General features: G+C 34.8%; 1 non-coding gene across 1 annotated transcript; it reads left to right on the top strand.

Moving 5' to 3' along the window:
- Positions 1 to 363: 363 nt before the first annotated feature.
- On the top strand, positions 364 to 468 carry LOC136234303 (small nucleolar RNA R71). The gene has a single exon (XR_010691193.1). It is a non-coding gene; the product is annotated as a small nucleolar RNA R71 (small nucleolar RNA).
- Positions 469 to 6337: the final 5869 nt, after the last annotated feature.

Consider the following 6337-nt stretch of genomic DNA (forward strand, 5'->3'; position numbering starts at 1 on the left):
TCAATTTCACTCATACCTTCGTAATCCACATCCGTTTGGATTGGTTGACCATTAGGATCACACGGTGCCATAAACTTATCAATTTTGTGCGACAAGGCAGAAAATTGGGCTTGCAACATCGCTACTGGATCAAGATTCACTACACCTTTTACTGATGAAGTAGTTGAGGATGATGGTTTCGCTACTGGGATGTGTCCACGTTCCGCGGGCCACATACTGCTGTTAATTGCCATTTCCTCCAAAAGTTCTCTTGCTTGGGCAGATGTTTTCTTCATGAATAACCCTCCAGACATAGCGTCCAATGAACCTCTAGTTGTAGGATTTAGTCCATTATAAAATGTTTGCATTAAAAGTTCAGCGGGCAATTGGTGGTGTGGGCATAAACGTTGAAGTTCTTTAAAACGTTCCCAAGCCTCATAAAGAGTTTCACTATCATTTTGAGAAAAAGATGTTAACTCTTTAATGACTATTGCGGTTTTTGCTAAAGGGAAAATTTTTGATAAAAATGCTTAGGCTAATTGCTCCCAAGTCTCAATTGATGCGGCTGGCATAGAAGTTAACCATTCTTTGGCTCGATCCTTCAAAGTAAAAGGAAAAAGGCGAAGTTTGATTGCTTCTGCAGTTACATCAGTAATTTTAAAAGTGTCACAAATTTCTAAGAAATTTGTCAAATGGGTATTAGGATTTTCGTTAGGTAACCCGTAAAACGTTACATTATTTTGCAACATATTAAGCAACGCAGGCTTAATTTCAAAATGATGTGCATTAATTTGGGGTCTAACTATACTATTTGTTACACCGGCCACTCCTGGCCTAGCGTAATCCATAAGTGTGGCCATAACTTCTGGCTCGGTAATTTTAGTTTTTATTAGGGTTTGGTTTTTCTTTTTCTTTTCTTTCTTGTTCTTTTTAAGAGTTCTTTCAATTTCTGGGTCAATAGGATCTGGTGACGTGCCCGAACTTCGAGAACTGCGCATGAACTTGAAATTTCGCACAAACAGAAACTACCTACAAAACAAAATTTGAAAAAAAAAATATGTTAGTAATTGAAAATAATTAAAAATAAAAATTTTGAATAAGTATGAATAAACCTAGATTCGTAATAAAACACGAAAAATTTAAAATTTTGTCAAAAATTTTGGCGTTCCCCGTTAACGGTGCCAAAAACTTGTTGAGCGATTTCCGCAAGTGCACGGTATACGCTTGTAGTAATAAAAGATATCGATCCCACAGGGAACGTTTTTCAACAAAAACTTATTTTGAATCGGTTAAATTTACTTTTAGGTTTGTAATATGGAAAAATCGTTTAATCGGTTTTTGGTTTTGAAATTGCTAGAATAAGAATTAGATTAGAATATGAAGATGTTAGAAAATATCTGATTTAAGAATGAATTTGCAAAACAGGAACGTTTTAGTACTTTAGAAAAGTAAACGAATGTATTTGTTTGCATTAAGCAAAGAAAACAACTTTAAACTTTGTACGAATTATAAAGATGAAATAAATGACGGAACCTCTAATTAATTGGCTTTGAACGCGACAAAACCCTTTCGGGATAGTTGCCCTTAATCAAATTAAAACTCTTTCGAGATAATAATTTTCCTAAGTGTTCAACAAAGTTTCCTTGTAAAGATTTTGGATTAAATACGTTTTAATGAAAACACCAGCAGTCACTTTAGTGGATTGGTTACCATAAGTGCTGCATAAAGATCTATCGAATAGAACAGACTTTATTAGATGAAATATAAATTGATACAAGTTTACAGAGAATATGGAGCATTGAATTCTTCGATGGCATGCAAGTGAACGGGTTGTCAATCCTTTCCTTGGGTTTCGTTAGAGTTTGTCAGGCTCAGGGGCAAATCCTCTACTCAATCTTCTCGTTGAATCTTCGTAATAGAGACTGGGTCGGTCTACTACCAAAATGAAAACTAAACTGGAACAATGTCTAAACGTTACTGAATTTGTTATTATTTAGTAAACAATGTGTGTACATCATATTGCTTTTGAACAGAATCGAAATCTAACTTCTGAATCACTTGATTCGGAATTTTTGCATAAATTCTACACTAATCTCTTTCTTCTACACATATATCATTATATATTCAACTCTCCATCAACTCTTTATTTATAGATGTTGAAGAGTCTTGATTGAAGTGTCGTGTCCGTTGTGAAGGATCGTGTCCGCTGCGAAAGGACGTCTTTATCCACCCAAACGATCGCGTTTCGTCAAAAACGAAAGTGTGTAACTAGGCTTCTAAAATCTCCTGCTCGTACCGAGAATATTAAATTCTCTACCGAGAATGGGGGAGCAACAATTTGTACTTCGGATGAAGGGAAGGAGAGGCTGAGGGACGCGTGTCGCGACCGTGAATATTGGGGGCCGCGGTCGCGGCATGGAGCATTTTTCACTTCTTTGGCTCTCGTTCGTGTCCTCGACTTGGCGTTATTAATTTTCGTCGTCTTCGACTCCTTTTGTAGGGCTTTTCTTCTATTTTTGAGCTCTTTTTACTCCTTTTTGGATTTTACCAAATATTTATGTACCTTGCATGAAAGAAACATATTCGGGAGTAAAAGTATTCTAAATAGTTATAAATAGCATAAATTCGTAGCAATATTTATGTAATAATTGATGATATTTTAGGTATATTTTGGGCTTAACAAGCAGCGTTCTATTCTTTTTTTCTACTACGCCATTTTGCTGAGGTGATCTGGGAACTGAAAGGAAATGACGGATTCCATGCTCATCGCAAAATTGCTTGAAAGGGATGGATATGTATTCACCGCCTCTGTCTGATCTGAGTGCCTTAATAAAATGACCACTTTCTTTCTTCATTTGGGCTTTGAATTTTTTAAATGTCTTAAAAACTTCTGATTTTTCTTTAAAAAAATACACCCAAGTTTTTCTACTATAATCATCAATGAAAAGTAGAAAATATTTATTTTTACCCAATGACTGTGGAGTGATCGGTCCATACACGTCTGTGTGAACTAGCTCAAGTGGCGCATTTGCTCTTGACATGGACTCCTTTGGAAAACTGGTTCTGAATTGTTTTCCAACAAGACATCCTTCACACAGTTGATAGGGCTAGTCAATGTGAGGCAATCTGTTTACCATCTGCTTCTGTCCCAACAGCTTCAGTCCTCCAAAATTGAGATGTCCGTACCGTAAATGCCAAAGCCGGGGGGACTTTGCACACAAGCTTTCAAACATTTGGCCACGTCCATCTGAATGTTAATTGTGAACATTCTGTTTCTCGCCATGGGTACTCGTGCAATCAACTCCTTTTTCTCATTCAACAGGAGTAGTTTTCAGTCCACCATGTGAACTTCATAATTTTTCTCCAGTAACTGTCCCAAACTCAAAATATTAATTTTCATGTTAGGGACATAATAAACATTATCAATAAACTGGTGAGCGCCATTTTTGAGCCGAATAAGAATGGTTCCTTTGCCCTTAATAGGAACCTTGGAGGAATCTCCAAATACAACATTACCGCAAACAGATTCATAGATCTCCATGAACATCTTTTTGTCACCACACATATGGTTACTTGCCGCATTGTCAAGATACCATATATTATTTTCGCGATTTTCTTCACCTTCGTAGGTAAGTAACACTGTGCCAGTTACTTTCTCATCTTGAATATTATTGGCAGTCTCATCTACCTCCTTAGCAGGACTCCAACATTCTACCATATAATGATTATACTTGGAGCAATTATAATATTGAATGTTGGACTTGTCGCGTCCTTCATTCGGCCTCTAGTTTCCTCTTCCTTGACCGCGTCCTCGGCCTCTTCCTCTGCCTCTGGTGAATTGAGTTCTTCTGTCATTATTGTTGTTGCCGTTTTCATTTCTGCCTTGACTTCTACCACGACCTCATCCTCTACCATTTCCTCCTCGACCTCTTCCGCGTCCTCTGCCGGAATGACTACTTTCACCATTTTTAAACACAGTCTTTGTTGCTAAGACTTGTTTAGCAGAGTATTCTCTTCGTTTCTCAAACCGCTCCTCGTGTGCTTGTAATGACCCTACAACTTCGTCAACTAACATTTCGCTGATGTATCTAGACTCCTCCATAGCCACCACTACATAATCAAATTTTGGTAGTAGTGATCGCATAATTTTTTCAACAATTCTGGACTCTTCAATTTTTTCTCCATACTGCCGCATCTGATTTACAACAGATTTTACTCGGGATGAGTAATCATTGATGGCCTCCGTCTTTTTCATCCTCATCGTCTCGAATTCTCCTCTCAGCATCTGCAAACAAAGTTTTTTAACTTTCTCTTCCCCTTGAAGAGAAACTCGTAGGATTTCCCATGCTTGTTTGGCGGTGGTAGCTTCGGCTACTTTCTCGAACATTAATTCATCCAAACCTTGATGGATGAGAGTAAGCGCGTGTTGATCGCTTTTGCGATTTTTCTGCAGAGTATCTTTTTCTGCCTGTGTCAATGCTGCCTCGTTGCTTGGAACTACGTAGCCTTTTTCGATAATATCCCAGACATCTTGACATCCGAGTAACGTCTTCATTCGAATACTCCAATTTGAATAATTGGTTTTGGTGAGCTGATGGTATTAATAAGGAAGTTTGAGACCGTCTGACATTTTTTATAAGGTCTGTTTGACGGAAGACGGACTCTCGTAATATGGCTCTGATATCACTTTGTTGACTAAATTATAATTTTATGAGGAGTGGATATGTAATTTGGGGAACTAAAAAATATTGGCACAAAGCACTCTTTAACTCAATTTTAATTTTTTTCATATAACCTTATACCAAATAGAGACTCTTATATATATATATATGACTTAAACCATTTAACTTAATTTTGAACCACGTGCTTGTCCAAATAAAAACCACAAATATAAATCTAAACCTACACCATATATTAGTCTATAAATCTAAACCTACACCATATATTATTGATCTATTTTCTTCACCCAAAATAAATGCATTTTTGAATTATGCATTCAAAGGAAGACTCCTCCCTCTCATCACGTGAACATGCTCAATATTATCTTTTTTTTTAATTCAAAATTAAGTTTAATAGTTTAACAATCTAATATTACTGTACTGTACATTGCAAACTAGGAGTGTAGGACCATCAATGTTTTTTAGTTTATGGCCATGAATTTTAATATACATATTTTTTAGTTTATAAACTAATAAATAAGTAATAATTTATTTAAATAAATGATATAATTGAACCAAACTGAACTAGTATGTTCAATTTGTTAATATTATTCGGTTAGAGGGTCGGTTTCCATTTTAAGTGTTATTCGATATTTGGTTATTTCGATTCGGTACGATTTTCAGACCGAACCGACCGTTGCTGAAAAAGATTTGTAAGTAGACCTTTTGTAAAGACATCTGCAATTTGATTTGTAGTAGAAATAGGTAATGGGCAAATAAGGCCTATTGCCAACTTTTCTCTTATAAAATAACAATCAATCAATCTCAATGTGTTTCATCATCTAATGAAAAGTATAATTGCTTGTGGCAGATAGATTATCATAAAAAAGTTCTAAATTAACCCTTAAGAACATGCTATTTAGATGAAGGAAAAAAATTTGAAGAAAAAAATGAATAAATATAGTTAAAATGATTTTGATCTCCATGCTATAATTCTAATTAGTCAATCTCTAACGGTGATAGAATTGGTTTAGTTATATATGTAAACACTAGCGTAGGAAACTATATTAAATATATAAAATAAAGGAAAAAGAAAAAATATAATTGAATTACCATTGCTAGAGTAGCTCCATCTTGTAGATAGGTGTGCAACAGATGAGTATGAAATTTAAACTCTTGAATGAACCATTGAGATTTGATTCCAGAAGGAAATAATCCATTGTCTAATTAAATGAAGAAAAATAATAAAAAACAGGAAGAAGAGAACAATATATAATAATAAAAAGTATGAATAAAACAACAACAACGATAAAGAAAATAACAAATTTTGAAAAAAAACCCGAAGAAATAAATGTAAAATGATAATTTTAGAAATGAAATATAAGCAATGATATTTGAGGAGGACATGATATATGTAGTGGTAGTTAAAAGAAAATGAAAAAATCCAAAAATAAACATTGTGTTATACCAATTTTCAAATGCATTATGTTGTTTTGAAATGTTACAAACGTGTACCTTTCGATTTATTCATTAGTAAAGACAGTCCAAACTTCTAACATCGTTAAAAATTAATGATATTGCAATTTTGGTAAAAAATGGTCAAAAGATATTTTAGTCATTTCATACTCTACAAGTGGCAACAATGGAAGTAAAGAATTGCAGCATGGAAGGAAGTCGGACATGTAGAATTTACAAATCAA

The sequence above is a fragment of the Euphorbia lathyris genome, chromosome 6 (assembly GCF_963576675.1).
Source record: "Euphorbia lathyris chromosome 6, ddEupLath1.1, whole genome shotgun sequence".
In the NCBI taxonomy this organism is placed as follows: domain Eukaryota; kingdom Viridiplantae; phylum Streptophyta; class Magnoliopsida; order Malpighiales; family Euphorbiaceae; genus Euphorbia; species Euphorbia lathyris.